At 38.0% G+C, this 21,922-nt stretch overlaps 1 protein-coding gene across 2 annotated transcripts in view; it reads right to left on the bottom strand.

Moving 5' to 3' along the window:
• Positions 1 to 21,922, bottom strand: part of PCDH15 (protocadherin related 15) — a 2,324,555-nt gene that overhangs the window by 76,000 nt on the left and 2,226,633 nt on the right. The gene's annotated exons all lie outside the window — the stretch shown is intronic.

Below are 21,922 nucleotides of genomic sequence, written 5' to 3'. Positions count from 1 at the left end.
ATTCACTGTCATTTCTTTCTTTTAGTGCTTTACAATGTATGAAGGACATATCTCAATAACCTTGTGAGTAGGGAAGAGCAAGGTTATCCTTTCCCCGCCCCTCCCCATGCTTCATTATATGTATAAGAAAGCCAAGGCTGAGAGATATTAAGTAGTCTCAGGTGATATAGTTATTAAATGATGGAGTTGGAACCTAAAAGAGTTCTTATCATTCTTACTCCAACATCTTTTCCATTGACTCCCTCTTGCTGTCTTTTTGAACCTGATTTTTTTTAATCTATCTACTTACTTATGTACTTATTTATTTTTAGTTTGCACCTATGATTTTGTGGCATAGAGAAAAAGAACTCTCTTTACTATTACATATTAATGTCTAGATAATGTTTATATTTCCTTGATTGTCTACATCGTGATTATATTGGTAAGTTTTCAGCTGGTTCAGTTATTTACTGTTTTTTTTTGGCAAACTGGTTCTGATTGACTCTGAACTCTTCTGATTATAGAAACAAAAGTTCCATGTTGGTTGGTCTTTATTCCATTGGTTTTTGTGGAATAGATGTGGAGTGTGATGTGTGTGTGCGTGCACATGTGACAGAATCTCAGACCTGGAAGGTTCCCCAGAGACCAATCTTAACCATACCTGACTGAAAAGTCACCCTACACCATCCTCCCAAATTGGTTATTCCACACTTTCCTTGAAGTCTTTCATGAAAAGATAGCTCACAATCCCCCTTTCCACAAGCAGCACTGTTTTAGCTTTCCCTAGCACTAATTTTTAAAAAGTTCCTCCTTACATTGATTCTAAATCTATCTCTTTGTAACTTCCACTCATTGCCTCTACATCTACCTTCTGGAACCAACTAAATATGTCTGTTTCCTCTTTTCATTTGCAAACCATTCAAATGTATGAAGAAAGCTATCATGGTCCTCCCAAATCTTCTCCGGGGTGAACATCTCCGATTCTTTCAGCCATTCCTCACATGGACTGAAGGCATAACTTCTTGGATGCTTCCCCCCCCCCCCCCCCCATCTCTAGGGTACTGGTGTGGAGAGGGATATGGTCAATGTAGAAATGTGTTTGAATTGGCTCTACATATTTGCAATAGGCCTTATTTTTCTTGCTTTCTCAATGGGTGGGGGAGAGGGAGGCTGGAAAGAGACAATTTTGAAACTGAAAAAAAATGAATTTAAAAGCTATAGTTATATGGTTGGTTGGCTGGTTGGTTGGTTGGTTATTGTCCTTCATCTTCAAAGAGGACCAAAATGACATTACCGTGATAAAGTGTATAAAAATGACAAAATAAAAGACATCACCTATACCATTTTTCTATAGTTATATAGTTGTTATCTTTTTAATAACCTTCATGTATATTAGTTTTAGGTCAGCTTTCTTCTTGCATAAATCATTTGTTCAAAGTAATCCTGAGAGTGAAGATCCCATGAGGTTGTAGATAAATTGCTGTTGGGCCAGAAATGAGGAAGACAAGATCTAAGCCTTGACCCTTACTTAATTAGCTGTGGGATTGTGGCTCAAGCACCTCTCTAAGTTTTCAAGACAGGGATGGGTCATGAACAGCACTGGTCTAGGGAGTTCTCATGATAATGAAATTAACGTTTCAAGTTGAGATAGTCTCGAAGATATTTTCTAGCTTCAAATCTAGGAAACTATGACTGGCATTTTATAGAGTAGATTGAGGCTCAGCGTAGTTAAAAAAGCTATCTGAATTTTGGAGATGACATTAGAATATGAGTCTCTGTAAATTCCAAGATTGGTGCTCTGTCCACTGCCCCATGCTGCCTTTCTCAGGAGAACATCATGCTTAGTAGCAATAGATACCCTGCACTTGTTCACTGGATTTTATTTGGAAGAAATAATGTAAACTATGTGGAGCCCATAAGATGTTACAGACATCTATACAGTCCTTCCCCAAATCACCAGCTCATATTATCAGCACCAAAGGGGACAGAATACTTTCATTATTCTTTTTAAAATGTAATGATGTGTGAAATGATAAATAAAATGCATTGAAATTCAAATTTTTAACTATTTAAAATTTTTCCTATATTCTAATGAGAAAACATGAAGTCAATTCTATACTTGTTCAGAAATTGTTTGCAATCTTTGTACTTCTGATGATCATAGATGGCTTCCCTGAAATCATCCACAATGGTTCAGATGAAATATCAGAGAATTTATGCAATCAAAGCATGAAGATTCCAACTAGTTACTTAAACAGTTAAAATTCATGGCTTATTAAGTTACATTTGTTTGAATGTTTTGGGTTGATTCACTTTAGTTTTCAATAAGTAACTCAACTTCCCAGAATGTTAGACTTGGCAGGGAACTTAGAGGGCTCCTAGCTTGACTCTCAGAGAAGAGACTGAAGATTAGAGAGGAAAAGTGGCTTGCCCCAAATTATGAATCACAGATTTCCAAATGGAAAGGGGCTCTAGAGATCAGCTGGCCCAATCCTTTTACTTTACAGATGAGGAGACTGAGTTTCAGAAAGGGCAAAGGATTTACCCAGTGCCATATATCATAGCCATAGAGTTGGAAAAGAACATGGAGGTCACCTACTCAAATCTCCTTAATGTACAGTAGGGAAAACTGAGATTCAGAGAGGAGAAAAGACACCATCATAGATTTTAGGATCAGAACTGGAACAGAGGTCATCTAGATTAATCCTTTCATTTTCCAGATGAGGATATTGAGGAAGAAATCACTTGCCCATAACTTAAATTTGAACCGAGGTTCTCCATGCCCAATGACTTTTTCATTGTTCATATCTCCTTATTTATTAAATTCTTTATGACCACACAATTGCTGTTTTTAACCTCATCATATTTATTTATTTTTCTATTAAAATTAGGCCAGTGGCTTTATTTAACATGAGTCTCTTGAAATGATGGCACCTTATAAACAAACTGAGACCTAACATGAGTCATTTTTATACAGAACCATCAACTCTTTTCTTCATAATTTTTTCACAGTGCTTTTTCATTCTGCCATCAAAGAACATAAATTTACAAATAAAAATTCATACACCTACCAGTCATACGCACTAGAGTCATGCACAATTAAAAATGGAAGGCTTACTTTCTCCTGTGAATTATAAGCAGTTCTGTTTTAAATATGCACATATGCCTCCTTAGGTAAGGGCTCTGAGATGGAGGTTTTGAATCTCATTTAAAATCAATGAGGTAAGACTCATAAATGGCCAACTTCGTCTGGTTTCGGCATCTGGATCTATATTGCTTTTAATGTAATTTTGATTTTAAAGTGCTTATGAGGTAGTTTAGGTGCAAGAAGATTTTCTAGACCTTCAGAGGACTAGAACTAGGGAAGCCTGATTGATCAGGGTGGCCTGGTGGGATGAATCATGTCTCTACAGTCATGCACCTGAGTTCTAATCTTCCACTTAGGACCTCTGCAACATTGGGCAAATACTGCTTCAGTTTATTTAATGGTAAAGTGAAGAGTTTGGATTATAAGGCCTTTAATACCCTTTTGAACTCTAAATCAATGAGGCTATGTCCCCTAAGATCCCTCCTGGCTAGTCCAACTTTCTCATTTTATTTACCTGAGGAAAGAGTGGGAAATGAACTTGAACCCATTAATTCCCACAGTTCAAGTCAGGAATCCGGCCCCTTATTTCATAGCGCCATGATCCTGTTATCACCAGCACTTAATCAAGTCATTTTAAAAAAGAATCTGATTCATTTTATTACAACTTTTTTTAAATCTTTGGATTTGGCTCAAAAAAATTAATCATAGCTAGCATTTCATTAGTGCTTTAAGGTTTGCAAAGGGCATTATAAATATTACCACTTTTTTCCCCTCACAACAATACTGAGAGGTAAATACAATTATTATCCTTATTTTATGAACGAGGAAACTGAGGCAGGCAGATGGTAAGTGACTTGCCCTGTATCAGGCAGCTAGTAAGTACCTAAGGCAGGATTCGAATACAGTTCTTCCTGACTCCATGCCCAATGTTCCTCATACTTCACCACCTAGCTGTATAAGTATTTTATTAAGCTCTTATTATGTGCAGGTATTGGTGTAAGCACCAGGGATACAAAGACAAGAATACCCTTAAGTAGCTTATATTATATCACTGTATCTTCTTTTACTTCTGACCCTTGTTGCATGACCCGTGCTAATCGTGCCATATTTCTTCACCTCAGTTTCTTCATTTATGAAAAGGTTATATTCATTCTTACAGAGCCCACCTTATAGGATTGGTTTGAGATTCAAATAATGTATTATATATAAAGGGCTTTGCAAAATTCACAACGCTATATAAATGCCAGTTATCATTATTATTGCCAAGTGCACCACATTAGCATAACACCATATAGTTAGCAATATAATATGCAGTTTATGAATTTGAAATGAAAGGCCATTAATGGGGGAAATATAACTTAGAAGAGTAGAATCTCAAGTTATAGTCTACATGCAAATGATCAGGGAAGGGATAATGGCAGTTTGGTGCCTTTGTGAACTTAGATCATGATGCTAAATGGCTCAAAGTCATGGAGATCTTTAATAGTGAAAGTTAAAGGTCATTGGGGACAAATGTCAACGTACATGTCAAAGCACAAATGTCTAGCACGCGTGAGCTACAACCCATTACTGACCAAGACATGCTCAAGAGAGATGGTGTCAAGGATGTCATCAGAAATGTGTAGGACAAGAAAAAGTAATGGGCTAACCACATGGGAAGAATAAAGGAAAACTGATGACCACCCCACGTATTCCACTGCTATCTGGGCCATGACCACAGACCTAGAATAGTGCTTGCTTTGTTTAAAGTGTCATGGACAAACCTTTGAGCAATCAATCTGGCAAAGGCTTTGGTCCCCTTTTTGAAATAATGTGCTGAAATTTATTAGAAAATTTGTAGGATTACAAAGGAAACCAACTGTATTAAAAACAGTTAATAAAATATTTTTTAAAAAAGAAGTTCATGAATCCCAGGTAAATACTCCTTATCCAGCGGAAGGCCTCAGTGAGGAAGGCCTATTGAGTGGAGGTCCTGTGCTGGACTTCTAGGAGGACCTAGTAAAGGGTCAGAATGAATGAGCAGTCACAGAATGGCTACAACCTGCATCCCTGAAGAAATGACCCAAAACTGTGAGATACACATATGTCAAACATCAAAGTAATGGGACAGGCAAAATCTAACATTGACTTGATGTCCTGGACTTTGCTTTCTCAGGTTATGAGAGACCAGGTTCACAAATCAAATGCTTGAGTAAGGAGGAACCTTCTTGTTACTATATCAGCATTTGTTTCAAGGATCAGTGATCTTTGCAGTGTGGGTACTCCCTCTAATGACCTATTGAATTCCCTGTCTTAATTGTCTATCTTTGTGTGTTTTTATGGTCATCAAAAAATACATCACCTCCTAGTGATGAGCATTGGGACATTAGTTATCCATTCCTCAGAGGACAACCTCAAGGTATGATGCTGGGAATCATACTGAATAGTTTTTTGGCCTCTTTAGATCAGCTAGAGTTTCTTATTCATTGACCTAGACTTAAATACTCAGAGTCACCACTAGACCACTATGAAACCTCAAAGGAAAACTTTAGTTAGAATTCCAATGCAAACTAAAAGTCAAAGTTTGATCATGGTTTATGTTTTAAGATATCCAAATAAAAGTCCCCCTCTATGTTGACTGGCTCCCACAAAAGTAGGATTTTCAATTTTTCCTACCTCCCCTCAAAGATGATCTTATAAGAAAGGTCTATAAATAAGGTCAGAGGATCATAGATTGAGAGCTGAAAGGAAAATCAGAGGACATTGAATCCAAATTCTTAACTTCAATAGTTGTGGAAACTGAGACTCAAAAAAGGTTACATGACTTGCCCAGAGTCATGTGGTTAGTATGAGAAGTGGAACTGGAAAACAAGGCTTCCTGATTGCAAGTTGAATACTTCATCAACTACACCATACTACTTCTTTCAGATCGTTTTGTCTATTATCATTCACCAATTGATAACAAACATTTCACAATGCATCCAATTAGGGAAAGACAATGAAGAAGGAATTCCTGAAATGACAAGGCTGACATCTGATATGTGAATAAATCAAGTTTTCTAAAAGAGCAGTGTTTTGCATACAGATTCCACTTCATCATAATCCAACTTTGCTCCAACTCTCTTGACAGTAGTCATTAATATCTGAGAAAGGTCACACAAGAAGAATGGATTTCACAGACTGTGGGATAAGCTTCTTTTGGTATATTATATTTACAAAGCAGTGAAAAGAGAAGGTACCAAACTGGACACCAAAGTCACTACAAAAGAGTTAATGTCAGAAACTCTGAAGTTAATCAAGTTAAGTTGGGATAATTATATTTCTAAATGAAAGCCTAGACCAGGCAACCACTTACCCTCTTATAACATCTCCGTTGCTTAGTGACTTTTCCGGAACTCACTCTTTGGTGAACAACATTAAGAGAAAATGATTAAATAATGGCTTCTATAGAGCAGGTGAGTAGGTGAACCTATTAATTTTTAACAGCAGAAATCTATATTTTTTCCCTACACTGCCTAAATAACTAAAATGGAAGTGGGGTAATTAGCATGAAAGGATCTGTGAAGGCCACCAGAAGTTTTTAATTATCTCTGTCCTTTCCTGATAACTATTGGGTCATGAAAGTGTTCATCCAATCAGTTGCCAGGTCCTACAGATTCTTCACAACATGGCTTCCATATATCCCTTTCTCTTCACTCTCATAGGCACTGTCCTCCCTAATTCAGGTCCTTTCCCCCTCTCAGATTACTATAATAGTCTCCTATCTGGTCTCCCTGCCTTGAGGTTATTTCCCAAGTAGATACCATATTGATATCTATAATTACACGAGTTTTGTTATATCACCATTGTTCAGGAGCTTCCTTCACTCCATATCATCCCAAGAGTAAAACACAAGATCTTTTGTTTGGAATTTTTAAAACTCTTCACTGGCTGGATCTAATTTCTCTTTCCAGACAATATATTATGCCTGCCCCCACCCTAAAACCTCTTGATCCACTCAAACTTTCTTTCTTGCTGTTTCTTATACACAACATTTTGTCTCCAACCTCAAAAGCTTCTTGTAGACATTCTGCTCTGCCTGGAATGCATCTACTCACCTCAGTCCTTTGTTGCCTTGTAGTCCTAAGTACTCTAAGAAGACCAAATTAACATCACAATACCAGGGTCAAAGTACAGTGTGTCTAACTATGATTGATCAGACCAATACTAGCTCAGAAGGTACTACCACAGATCAGGCACAAATAGTGCATTTGAACATTTGGGATGGTGATGGTTCTAAATTTGTTCATCTCACATTTCTCTTGAGTTTCTGCAATCCTGCTTTCCTCATAGAGCACAACAGCTTTAACGTGGGCACACCATGTTGGTTGGTCCTGTGCCAGTGTCTCCTATGCCTCACAATCAATTCCAAAGTTATTCAGAGAGAGACTTTAAGAGTGTCTTTGAATCACTTCTTCTGACCTCCACATGAGAGCTTACCTTGTGTGAGTTCTCTGTAAAATATTCTTTTAGACAAATGTACATTTTGAACACTGTAGTCAGCCCATCAGAGTTGCACTCTCTGCAGTACAGTTTGAATGCTTGGCAGTTCAGCATGACAGAGCAGCTCTGTGTCAGGTATCTTATCTTGCCAGGTGACCTTCAGAATCTTCCTAAGACAGTTTAAATGGTAGCAATTCATTTTCCTGGAATGTCACTGGGAGACTGTCCAGATTTTGTAAGTATACAACAGTGAGGTCAGTACAATAGCTCTGTAGACTTCAGTTTGGTAGGTAGTTTGATACCCCTTCTCACCCACTTTTTGGAGCTTTCCAACGCTGAGCTAGCTTTGGCCATGTGTGCATCAGCCTAATTATCTATGTGTATTTTGCTGGAAAGCATGCTGCTTACATAAATGAAATTATCCACAGCATTCAAAACTTCTCCATTTTCAGTAGCCAATAATTCCATGTATGGATGGTGTGGTGCTAGCTGGTGAAGAGTCTCTGTTTTCTTGGTGTTAATTGTCAGGCCAAAGTGTCAGTACAAGTGACAGAGAATCAATCCATATTATGTTGCATTTCAGAGGCTACATTGGAAGCACAAACATCTGTGAACAAGACATCATGCACTAATTCTCCTAATTTTCTCTTGGCATTTAGCCTTTTCAAGTTAAATAATTTACTGTCAGTGAGGTAACTCATACCTTGATGCCATTTTTATCCTCATTGAAGATGTCTGACAATACTGCTGCAAACAGCATGCCAAAAATCATGTAAGTAAGCACACAGTCCTGTTTTATTCTACTGATGACTGGCAAAGTATGAGAGCATTGCCCAGCATCCATGCAAGCATGCCATCGTAAAACTGGAATATGATATTGATAAGCTTATCTGGACAAACAAATTTTGCCATGGTCTTCCACAAGCCCTCCCCAATGACAGCATCAAAGGCCTTGGGTAGATCTACAAACAGTGTGCACAGACCTCTGTTCTGCTCCTGCAACTTCTCAGGGAATTGTTGATCAGCAAACAACATGTTAACTTTTCCTTGGCTCTTTCTGAAGCCACACTGACCCTCAGGTGAGTGAACATCTTCTAGGATGTATCAGCTTATTAACAATCAGCCTATTAAGGCAGACTCTGTCAAGAATCTTGCTAGCCAGGGGGCGGAGCCAAGATGGCGGAGTAGAAAGACACACATACACATAGCTCCGAACCCACAACCCATAGAACATCTGTATAAAGTAACTCACGGCGAATTCTGGAGCAGTGAGGCCACAGAACAGTGGAGCGAAGGAGATTTCTGTTCCAGAGGGACCTGCAAACCTCTCACAAAAGGTCCATCTTGCTGCGGATGCGGAGCCCAGCCCAGACCTGCCGCGGCCGCGGCACCGAGAGGAACAAATCCGAGCAGGCTTCAGGGACGGGATCTCCAGCAGCTGCACAAGTCCCTCCACCCACAGGTGATGGGGGTCAGTGAGAGAGTCTCTTTGGCGGGTCAAGAGGGGAGTGGGGTGCCCCCATAACTCAGGCCCCCCCGGGAGGCAGTAGCTGACGCAGTGGCAGACCAAGGTTCCCCAAACAGGCAGGAGCCTGGATCCATTGTTGAAGGTCTGTGCATAAACCCCTTGAGGGAACTGAGCCTGAGAGGCGGCCCTACCCCCACCTGAGCACCTGAACTTAATCTCACACTGAATAGCAGCCCTGCCCCCGCCAAAAGCCCTGAGGCTGGAAGCAGCATTTGAATCTCAGACCCCAAATGCTGGCTGGGAGGATCAGGAGGCGAGGTGGGTGTGAGGAGAATATTCAGAGGTCAAGTCACTGGCTGGGAAAATGCCCAGAAAAGGGAAAAGAAATAAGACTATAGAAGGTTACTTTCTTGGTGAACAGGCACTTCCTCCCTTCCTTTCTGATGAGGAAGAACAATGCTTACCATTAGGCAAAGACACAGAAGTCAACGCTTCTGTGTCCCAGCCCACCCAATGGGCTCAGGCCATGGAAGAGCTCAAAAAGAATTTTGAAAATCAAGTTAGAGAGGTGGAGGAAAAGCTGGGAAGAGAAATGAGAGACATGAAGTCAAAGCATGAAGAGTAGGTCAGCACCCTGCTAAAGGAGACCGAAAAAAATGCTGAAGAAAATAACACCTTGAAAAATAGGCTAACTCAAATTGGCAAAAGAGGTTCAAATAGCCAATGAGGAGAAGAATGCTTTCAAAAGCAGAATTAGCCAAATGGAAAAGGAGGTTCAAAAGCTCACTGAAGAAAATAGTTCTTTCAAAATTAGAATGGAACAGATCAAGGCTAATGACTTTATGAGAAACCAAGAAATCACAAAACAAAACCAAAAGAATGAAAAAATGGAAGATAATGTGAAATATCTCATTGGAAAAACAACTGACCTGGAAAATAGATCCAGGAGAGACAATTTAAAAATTATGGGACTACCTGAAAGCCATGGTCAAAAGAAGAGCCTAGACATCATCTTTCATGAAATTATCAAGGAAAACTGCCCTGAGATTCTAGAACCAGAGGGCAAAATAAATATTCAAGGAATCCACAGAACACCGCCTGAAAGAGATCCAAAAAGAGAAACTCCTAGGAACATTGTGGCCAAATTCCAGAGTTCCCAGGTCAAGGAGAAAATATTGCAAGCAGCTAGAAAGAAACAATTCAAGTATTGTGGAAATACAATCAGGATAACACAAGATCTAGCACTCTCTACATTAAGGGATCGAAGGGCATGGAATAGGATATTCCAGAAGTCAAAGGAACTAGGACTAAAACCAAGAATCACCTACCCAGCAAAACTGAGTATAATACTTCAGGGGAAAAATTGGTCTTTCAACGAAATAGAGGATTTTCAAGCATTCTTGATGAAAAGACCAGAGCTGAAAAGAAAATTTGACTTTCAAACACAAGAATGAAGAGAAGCATGAAAAGGTGAACAGCAAAGAGAAGTAATAAGGGACTTACTAAAGTTGAACTGTTTCCATTCCTACGTGGAAAGACAATATTTGTAACTCTTGAAACTTTTCAGTATCTGGGTACTGGGTGGGATTACACACACACACATGCACACACGCACACACACATAGGGACAGAGTGCACAGAGTAATTGAAGAGGATGGGATCATATCTTAAAAAAATGAAATCAAGCAGTGAGAGAGAAATATATTGGGAGGAGAAAGGGAGAAATTGAATGGGGCAAATTATCTCTCATAAAAGAGGCAAGGAAAAGACTCATTAGTGGAGGGATAAAGAGGGGAGGTGAGAGAAAAACATGAAGTCTACTCTCATCACATTCCACTAAAGGAAAGAATAAAATGCACACTCATTTTGGTAGGAAAACCTATCTTACAATACAAGAAAGTGGGGGATAAGGGGACAAGCAGCGTGGCGGGGATGATAGAAGGGAGGGCATGGGGAGAAGGGAGCAATTCGAGGTCGACACTCATGGGGAGGGATAGGATCAAAAGAGAATAGAAGTAATGGGGGACTGGATAGGATGGAGGGAAATATAGTTAGTCTTATACAACACAACTATTATGGAAGTCATTTGCAAAACTACACAGATTTGGCCTATATTGAATTGTTTGCCTTCCAAAGGGAAGGGGTGGAGAGGGAGGGAGGTAAAGAAATTGGAACTCAAAGTGTTAGGATCAACTGTCGAGACATGTTCTTGCCACTAGGAAATAAAAAATACAGGTAAAGGGGTATAGAAAGCTATCTGGCCCTACAGGACAAAAGAGAAGATGGAGACAAGGGCAGAGAGGGATGATAGAGGAGAGAGCAGATTGGTCATAGGGGCAATTAGAATGCTTGGTGTTTGGGGGGGGAGGGGATAAAAGGGGAGAAAATTTGTAACCCAAAATTTTGTTAAAATGAATGTTAAAAGTTAAATAAATAAATTAAAAAAAAAAGAATCTTGCTAGCTATGATTAAGAGAGAGCCTATCCTCCCCCACCATGCTAGTCATAATAAAACCTATTTCCTTTATCTGAATAGAGTTGGACAATGAAGGCATTCTTGATCGCATGCAGGAAAGACAAAGGTAAAAATGACTTGACCCTCATGGAGTTTGCATGTTTTGGGGGACAGGGTAGAATAAGAAAAGTTAACTAGTATACAGATGAATAGAAGCTATAGATACAAAAACACATACAAACTGCAAGATTTCAGTCAACTTCTGTATGATCAATGAACCCCCTGCCTTCTACATCTCTGAATGGAATCAGTACTAGGTGCTTTGCCATGTAAGAGGAGAATAATAGTATGTAAAACCTTTCTCTTAAGTTCGAAGTCTGGCTAGAGAAGGACTGACTTCAACCTGAGGTACACAGTCAATAGCTTCATCGTTGGTTGATGATGGTCTCTTGAGAATGCTAGGGAAGTGTTCAGCTCATGTCTCCATGATCACATTTTTATCACTCATCAATGTGGCTCCATCAGCCCTGAGCAGTTGAGATGCTGCAAAGGTCTTTGGCCCATAAAAAGCCTTCAGGGCATCATAGAAGAACTTTGAATTGTTACTATCAGCATAAAATTGAATCTCATCTATTTCTTACTCATGCCAAGAGTCCTGCATCTCTCTAAGCTTCACATGCACTTTACTTTCAATGGAGTTAAATTCTGCCTTCTTGAAGATGGATTAAATGTCCTTTTGGTAAAGCCTGTGGAGTTCTTGTTTTTATTTACTAGTTTCTGAATTTTCCTATCATTTTTATTAAACTAGTACTGATATTTGTGAGTGTTCTGGCCCAGATGAACAAATGCAATGCTGTAAATGAGATCTCTGAAAGCTGCCCATTCCTTTTCTGCTCACAATGTTGCCCTCAATGCCTTCAAAATTAACCTCCAATGCTAGCTTCTACTAGGTTTTTTTTTTTCTGACTCCTGGGGGCAGGGGGGATACATTGTACTTATTTTGTGTAGACTATGTGTGTGTGTATGTGTTCATCCTCTCCTGATAGAATGGTGAATTGATTTTAACAGTAAGTAAAGAAAACAGTATTCAGTTTTTTCTGTAATAGATCTGTGATTCCATTCATTCAACCAACCAACCAACCAACCAACCAACCAACCAACAAGTGACAACTTGACAGGCACTAGGGATAGAAAGACAAAAAGGCAAAAATGAATTGACTCTCATGGAGCTTACATGTTTTGGGGGACAGGGTAGACGAAGAAAAGTTAACTAGTACACAGATGAGTAGAATCTATAGATGCAAAAACACATCGTAATTTGGGTGATAAGGTCACTAGCAACTGTGGAATGGGAGATCAGGTCTTGCTTACACAGAAGGCAATACAAGAACTGAACCCTAGTCCAAGCATACTTCCCTCCATTTTATAAATGAGCAACTTGAAGCTTAGGGATCTATAGTCCCACAACTAGTGCAGGTATCAAGTCTTCTGACTGGTTTCATTCACCAGAATGGCAAAGGTAGCTTGATAGGAAACCCCAAGTTCATTTTCATTCTGTGATAGTTGATGAGCAGTGTGATTTATATTCCTTGAAGGAAACTTGGGGTTCCAACCAAGAAATCAGTCAATCAATAAGAATTTATTAAGTACCTTTTGTCAGTTAGGAACTATTCAAGGTGCCGAGCATACAAAGATGACATGAAACGGTGTGTTTCCTCAATGAGTCTACATTCTCTTCTTGAAGATAAGATGCCATATACATAAATAAATTTTTAAAGTTCAAGTTGATTTTTTGAGGTTGGTGGAAAGTTACTGGAAACTCGGGAAGCAGGTAATATTTCTCATAAAAGTTAGTGCTTGAACAAAGTTTTGTAGGTAACGAAGGGATTTCTAAGATTTGGAGGTGAGGAAGTTATGCATTCCAGGCATGAAGTAGGCCAGCCTGTACAAAGGCTTAGAGATAGGAGATGAACAGCCAAGTGCAAGGAAAGGACAGAAAGTCATTTTGGCTAAACTGTGGATTGCTGGAAGGGGTGGGAGGAGGCCCATATTATAAAGTTGGAACATTGGTTGAGACTAACTTGTGAAGGACTTTAAAAGTACATTTCAGTCATGCAGATGACAAATAAAACATTGAATATGGAGAACAAAATATTATATATTTATGAATAAGTAGTCCAGTTTGATTCAGGTCTTCTCATTTTACATCACTCTTGTCCATCCCTCAAATATTCCCTAGAGCAGAGATATAAGACCTCTTTGTACCATGGACCCCTTTGGAAGTTTGGTAAAGCCTATGGACCCCTTTTTGGAATAATATTTTTACTTATTTAATTTTTAATTTATGGAATAAAATGATCATTTCCATAACACAGAATAATAAAAAGATGATTGAACATGTAACTTCAAATATATTGAGTATAGTTTGTTATTTCTTTTTAAATATATAGTAAAGTTATCATGTAAATTTCTTTTTTTCCTTTTTCCCCCCTCCCTGCCCCAGAGATGGCTACCGTTAGACACAAATATGCATACATTTATATTTCTATATAGATATGGTCTGCAAATACACATATATGCATGTATATATGGATGTCTGTGTATTCTATGTATACTTCTATTTATCACTTCTTTCTCTTGTTGGAGATAGCATCTTTTCCATATATCCTTTATAGTTAATTCAGGTATTTATAATAGTCAAAATTACTTATTCACTTAAAACAGTATTGTTCTTACTGTCTACAATGTTTTCTTCATTCGGCTCATTTTGCTCTTCATTATTTCATGCAAGTCTTCCCATGTGTTTTTCTAAGATCATTGAGCTCATCATTTCTCATAGAACAGTATATTTTCAAAGTCATGTTCAGCCATGACTTATTCAGCCATTCCCTAATTGATGAAATGATTTTCACCATAAAAGAGCTCCTTATAAACATTTTAGAACATATAGTTTCTTTTCTTTTTCCCCTAATCATCTTTGGAAATTGACCTAGTTAGTGGTATTGCTTGGTGAAAGGTAGTTTAACAACTCTTAAGGCATAATTCCAGATTGCTCTGCAAAATCATTGGATCAGTTCACAATGGAATACTATTTTAAAAATATATAAAATGAACAAATCATCAAGCATTTCTAGGTACTTACTATGTAATTGGCACTGTGTTAGGAGCACAAAGGCAATTATTGAAATACAATCACAAGAATTTAAAAACCATTTCATGAACACCAAATTAAGGACCTCTGCTCAAGATGTAAAACACAATGATAAACACTAGAGATAAAAGCCAAAGTTCAAAAATAGCTTTAGCTTTCATAAACTATTGAAATATACCCAGTAGACCACCCCCCAGTCCTAGCTGGGTTCACCAAGCAACATGAATTCCTTTGAAGAATCAGGAGGAGAGTGAAAATGGACTATTTGTAAATTCCATTTGAAGCATTTCATGAATCGAAGGTAAATGTTGATGAGAGAACCCAGCTAACATACGAATGCCAGAAGCACAACAGAGACCCAAGAAATGGAGAGTCTAGTTTCAGTTTCAAAACTGACTTCCCAGTCATATACTGCTTCTAAGTTGTAAATATCTTAAGACAAAGTAGATTTAGAGTTAAAAAGGGACTCTAGATGTTATTAACTCTAACTCTCTTATGTTATAGGTGAAGAACCCAGAGAGACAGAGTCTTGACCAAGTTTAGCCAGGTAGTTATAGGCTGCAGAAAGGTCAAGAAGGATGAGGAGGGAGAAAAGGCTATTAGATTTGGCAGTTAGGATACCATTAGTGACTTTGGAGAGAGAAGTTTTTGTTGAATGATGAGCTCAGAAGTAACACTTCAAAGAGTTAAGAGGAGAAAAGAGGAATTAGAGATACTAATTATAAATAGACTTCACAAAGAAGAGATATAGGATAATAGCAGGGATGGAGGGATCAAGTGAGGATTTTTAAGAAGGGCAGAAATATGGACATGTTTGTAGGTAATAGGAAAGTAGGAAGTAGACAGGGAGTGAGTGTAATGTGTGTTAACGTGAGTTTCTAAAGGGTTTCTTACGTGTTGGATTGTTTTGTCTTTATAAGACAATTGCGTTAATATTTTTCCAGTTTTGGCATTAAAATTTAATTAAGGCTATTGTAAACATTTTTAAAAAATCACCCTAATCATTATAAGGCAAATAAGAATGAATTCAGGTTAGGAGAAAGTTTTAGAACAGAATATTTCTATTTGCAGGACCCAACTCTTAATTAAATTCAGCCCTAATCAGCAAAAAAGACTAATAGGCTTACGCACTTATTTTTGCACATCTGTCAAGGTCACTGGATTTTTTGTGCTATAGTGAGAAGCACAGTGGCAAATAAGAAGGTATACAAGATGAAAAGTCAGGAGACCTTGGTTCAAATCCATCCCTATTTACTAATCATCCTTATGACCCTTGGTAAGCCTCTTAATTTCTCAGAACTTAAGTTTCATTGTCTGCAAAGTGGAATTGATAACATTGACCTTTCATAGTTCTTCAGAGCACAGTCCTAACCCTTGGAAAACACTAGAAAGAAATTGAATATATGGGAATAGGATTTAATCTATAGGATAACTTGATTTAGGTTCTTATAAGGTGCCTTATGACAATGTCATTCTCTATTCTTAAATGTGAAAATAAATACCCAAGACAATTTCATGGTTCATTAGGGGATAAATTAAGGCAGTTAGCCATATCTAGAGGGAACACAGGATGGGGACTGGAGAGCTGGCCTCAGTGCCAAGAAATCAGGGCTTCAAGTCTTCCCTCTGATATATACTGTCTGTGTGAGTCTGGGCACAACCTATGGGGGCTTTAAGCAACTCTCTAAGATTATAGTTTGCTGCAAGGATGTCAACTCCTAATCCAGGAGTTATCTATACTACTGAAATTACCAATCTAATTCTTATTTTAACTTTATTGTTAAAATACCCAATGTATAGCATAGGAGAAGGGTCATTGCTCATCACTGTAATTATTGGCAACAGAAACAAACTTGTGATTTTATTGGCCTAGGAAAACTCTTGTGTACAAACTCTTGCCACTAATGTCAACTGACCATTAGACTGCCATTTTAGTCTCAAGTATCTTAAGGTACTCCAGGGATAAGTGACATTCATTATTACAGAGCTAATATGTGTAAGAGGAATGACTTGCACTGAAGTCTTCCCAAGCATAAGACTTGCCCTCCTCTCCATTAGAGTAGACTGCTGTTTAGGTAGGTAGATCCCAGTGTCCTAATGGTTCTACTTCATTGAGTGGAAATTTCAGAATCTTTATTGGTATCTGTCACTAAGAAGATGAAGGTAAAAACCACTATTCCTCAATGGTCCTATATTTTCATTAGTTTTAGTTTTCATAATCCCAAGATCGATTAAAAATATATGACCATTAATTGGATCAGTAGGTGACAGAAGAGATTTTATTCCATGCTGTGATTCATTTACTTGGGGAGGAGGGGGAAAGTTATTCAGTCTTCTTAAGATAGCTTGTTTCATAATAAAAAAGAGAGAAATGTCTTTTACTTCATAAGTTTGTATTAATGATCCTTTCCCTTTGTTCTCTGCTTTCCTTTCTAAATTATGGTAGAATAGTAATTTTGTTCATATCTCTGTCATTTTCTCTACGATTATCATATTCTATCATTATTTCTCTATCTCCATCTCTATCTCTTTCTCTTTCTAAATCTTTACCTGTACCTATTTATCTCTTACCTTTAACTCTCTATATTTTTTTCTTTAATTTCTCTCTCTATTGTCCTATCATTATTCTTCAACTCTTCCATCTTTTATGTTCTTCACCCTTTGCTTATGTATGTAGGCTAGAACTCCTTCTCCCAAAGTCCATCCATAAATTTGATTATATAAACAAATTTTCTTTCATGCTTTTGAATTTATATGTACATCCTAAGAGCATTAAAATATGACAGCTAATCCAATCAAAGCTTATCTTGGGAGAATTTATTAAGAACAACTTTGTGCCAGATATTGTTCTAGGTGCTATCAATATAAAGGCAAAATGCAAAATAGTCTCTAAACTCAAGCAATGTCCATTACACTTGTTTATCAAATATGCAAATATAGAAGCATATGCTTTGGAATTTGAAGAAGGAAAAAAATTTACTTTGAGCAGTCAGCAAATATTCATGTTGGAGATGATCCATAGGCTGAATTTGTTTTTAGGAAGTTAGAGTTCTAAATAATGGCAGTGAAGAGGGAAAGCCCTGTAGGCTTATAAACTTAAATTTAGAGCTAAAACAGTCACTGGGCATCACCAACTTTTCCTCCCTTATTTTTTTTTTTTTACAAATGAAGAAATTTGAGTGTGCCTAGGTTAAGTGACTAGCATGGAAGATAGCTTGTTCAGAGAGATAAGAAGAACGCTAACCTTGGGGAGCAGTGAATAGATTGGTTTGAAAATAACAGAGATTTCAAGAAGGTGAATAAGCCATTGCAAACTGGAAACAGGCTAAAGTCAAATTGGGGATGGACTCTAGGTCAAAAACCAGGGAGTTCTATTGTTCTGAAGGCAATGGAGAGTAACTCAAAGTTCTTGAAGCAGAGGCTACCATAGTCTGAAATGATTTTTGGAAGGTTATTTGAGTGGAAAGGTGCTCAAGTACACGAGTTCAATCACAGGGCTCCTATGATAGTTTGGCTTAGAGATCATCTAGTACTATGGTGGTGGTTCTGTGATCGGAACAAATGAAAGATTTCTTGTTCAGGTAGAATAACTTGGATTTATTGGATTCATGGGTATGGAGTATGGAACTGAGGTTAAAGTTTCAGTGACCAGAGGGACTATGTTACCCTCTATGGAAATAGGGAAGTCTACAGGAGAGTTGAAGATAGTGGTTAATATAACAGATTCTGCTTTAGAAACATTGAATTTAAACTTGCATTGGAAATGTCCAGCAGACAATTGGTGATGGGGGGTAGGAAACTACTAGAGTCACTAGGGCTGGATACATATAAATACCTGCACACACACACACACATAAATGTATTCATACATGGATGTACACATGTATGTATGCATTATGTACAGAGATACTGAACAAATAGAAGACTATGACAGAGAAAGGAGGGGAGAGAGAGAAAGAGAGAGAGAGAAAGAGAGAAAGAGAGAGAGATGTAAAGATGTAGCTGGGATAGTTATTCACATTTAGGGGATGAGAAAAGGAACGATACTCTTCAAAAAAAGATCTTGGACTGATCATAAAGGTATATAGACAACCAAGAGAATACAGTGTAATGGAAATCCATGGGGCAGATAATATCCAAGAACAGGGGAACTGTTGATCAAGTCAAACTCTGAGAAAGGCAAAGAAATAGGAAAATGAAAAGAAAGTCATTCACTTTAGTGATTCATTTTTTTATTAAGTTTTGGGGATGTGAAAATATTTTTAGAAAGTAGGAAAAGAGTCCACTGATTGGAAGCAACTGAAGTTTAGACTATTTGGAGGGTTACTGAAGGGCCACATTCCAAGAGGAAATAGGCCACAACAGAGGGAGAGGATAGAATAATTGGCACAAATAAGAACCACAGACTGTTTCATTTTTGTTTTTGAATCCCCTTCTTTGTCTAGCACAGTGCTTGGCATGATTAGGTACTCATCACATACGACTTGGTTGTTTCTTTGGAGTAGAAGGTCTCTCCTCTGAAGAGAACATCTCCCTCCCTCTCAGGAGAGGATCTCTACTCCTTCTCTCTATTAAGAGGGAGGGAACTGCTAATGTTTTGAGAGGCATTCAGCTTGCTTCCAGACTAAGTTAAAGGACCACATCCTACTAGAAGTTTTCTCTATACCTACTGAAATGTACTGTACTCTTCCTCTTCAAAATAACCTATTTCTGCTTCCTTATGGCATATTACAACCTCATGGTGGAATGCAAATTCTCTGATGGGGTGATATATCTATCATCTTTTTCTTTGTATTACCAGCCATCAGTGAGTTGCATGTGTGTGTGTGTGTGTGTGTGTGTGTGTGTGTGTGTGTGTATTTTGCTTAAAAAAGACATTGCGTGAAATGGAATTTTACAGTAATGAGAAGAATCTAACTCCTGCCAACCTTGGTTTCCCCCATACCTGTTTTATTACCAGGAAAAATCAACAGTAGAGGAAGTAATTACTTGATGAACCATCTGTTTCTCTGGAAAATGGTGAAGTGGGAACTCATTGAACTCAGGATAACAGGATTATATCTTTAGAGCTGAAAGAGGCTTCAGAAACCATCAAGCCCAAGAATTTAATTTCACAGAACGGGAAACTGGGACCCAGAGAGGGACTGCAATTAACTTGGGGTCACATAGCTAGTGGTCGAAACTGTACTTGAACTCAGATCTTCTTGATTCTAATTTTAGAGCTCTCTAGTCACTTCATTTCTCTTTCTCTGTAGGATTTGAGTTCAAATCCAAGCTCTGCCACTTACTAGATATATGCCTTCTGGTATCACCCTCTTTCTTTCTGGGTCTCAGTTTTCTTATCTGTAAAATAAGAGGGAAGGCTGTATGACCTCTAAGTTCCCACAGACCCATTGAGGTAGAATATTATATCCCTATTTCTCAGGATACTGATCTTATCTTGATAGAGAGTGTGTCCTCTCTAATCATATTCACTGACAAATCAAAGGGAGTTAAAGTGTTTACATAAAGCCATTTTATGGCTATCATCTTTGGAAAGAGAATAATCAGGCATCTGATAAAATACTGACAAAAATGATACCTCCTATCTCTTTATTCTTAGCTTAATATGAAATAGGCAGTGTAACCTGAAACACATTAATCTGGCCTTTAAAGATTTCCATTGATCTAATCAATGCCAAGGCCTAAGAGAATTGACAATCCCATTAAAGAGATATGAAAGAGTTGGTAACTGACTACTCCTCCTTGATATACCTTTAGTGAGAAGGTATATAATGCTGCGTTTCAATGATAGATTTCAGTCAAACATGTATTGAGGCAGGAAATCTTTCTCAAAATGCTTCTTACCTCTTCTAATTGCTTGTCCCCTCCACTGTCGAAAAGAACTAGATTTGATCAAGTGTTTTGTAGAAAGATTGAGCATGATTTCTGGAAAGAAGGCTCAATTATCCAGGTTTCACAGCAAGGGTAGATGCCCAAGTGACTGGGCTGCTTTTGTCACTAGCTTGTCTTGTGTCTACTTTGTATAAAATTTGCATTTTTGTGTCTCAGAGCAGTGCTGGCTGAGCTGGTAAGAATGTCTGACTCTATAGGACCTTTGATGAAACCATCATCTCATAGGTTCATAGATCTAGAACTTGTAGAGAGGGACCTTAGAGATCATGGAGTCCAATCTTTTCAATTCACAGGTCAGAAAACTGCACCCAGAAAACTAAAGTGAGTTGCCTGAAATCATACTGGTAGTAAGTAGAATGATAAGCATTTGAACCTAGATCCCATGCCACAAAAGCTGGTGTTGCTATATTGTTCTGTGTCTCAGCTCATGGTGAATGACTATATCCTGCACCTAGGAAATATGGTTCAAATCCTGTCTCTGATTTTTACTAGATATGTAACCATAAGTAAATCAAATAAATTTTTAATGCCTCCTAGTCTATAAAATGGAGATATAACACTTGCACTATCTCCATCCTTTACAGGGGTCATGCAAGGGAAACACATTCAAAACCTTAAAGCTTCACAGAAATACAAGTTAATGTTATCTGAGCTACTGCCTTTTCAAATCTATAATTAATGCTGGGGGTAGAAAGAGAAAAAAAGACTTCTTTCAATAGAATGTCCCCAAATGGCTTTGATGCCTGAGAGTTCAATCACTGAGCAGAGTCAAGAAAGAGGCATTGTTGCCCAAGGCACCCCATCTTTAGGAGCTGCCATTCTCCCTATTCTCTCATGCTTCTCCTCCAGTAAGATGTATATGTACATCTCTTATCTCACCTTGAATGAACTAAGCTTAATTCTAGCTATGAGACAGAAGCCCAGCAAGACTTTTTCTCATGTACAAGGCACATTAGCAAGGTTGATTTTGTTCTTGGGTCTCTTTTGTTTTTAATTGAAGACTTTATAAAGTATGTGTACAGTGGAAAAAAATTATCTCTGTAGTCATAAGACCCAGGTTCAGATCTCACCCTTGATACTACCTGTAATACCTTCAAAAAACTATTTAACTTCCCTGGGCCTCAGTTTCCTCCTAAAATGAACACATTGGATGAGATAGCATCTAAAGTTTCCTTGAACTTGAGGTCTACGATCCCATGGATGGCAAGCTCAGTATGAATTAACAAGGTAACAAGATGGCCAAAAGCATGTTAATGTAATAAAAAATGACAGGTACAGATAGATAATTTCCAAGAAGGAGATGACATTGCCATTATTATCTGCTTTAATTGTCATCTGGAGTAATATTTTCTCTTTCAGGTAATTTGAAGATTGTCTAGAGAAGGGCAATGAAGGTGGTGAAGGGTTTTGAGTTCTTGCAATAGAA

The sequence above is a fragment of the Notamacropus eugenii genome, chromosome 1 (assembly GCF_028372415.1).
Source record: "Notamacropus eugenii isolate mMacEug1 chromosome 1, mMacEug1.pri_v2, whole genome shotgun sequence".
NCBI classification, from domain to species: Eukaryota; Metazoa; Chordata; class Mammalia; order Diprotodontia; family Macropodidae; genus Notamacropus; species Notamacropus eugenii.
The sequence above is the reverse complement of the archived record's forward strand: the minus strand, read 5'-3'. Positions and strand labels throughout refer to the sequence as shown.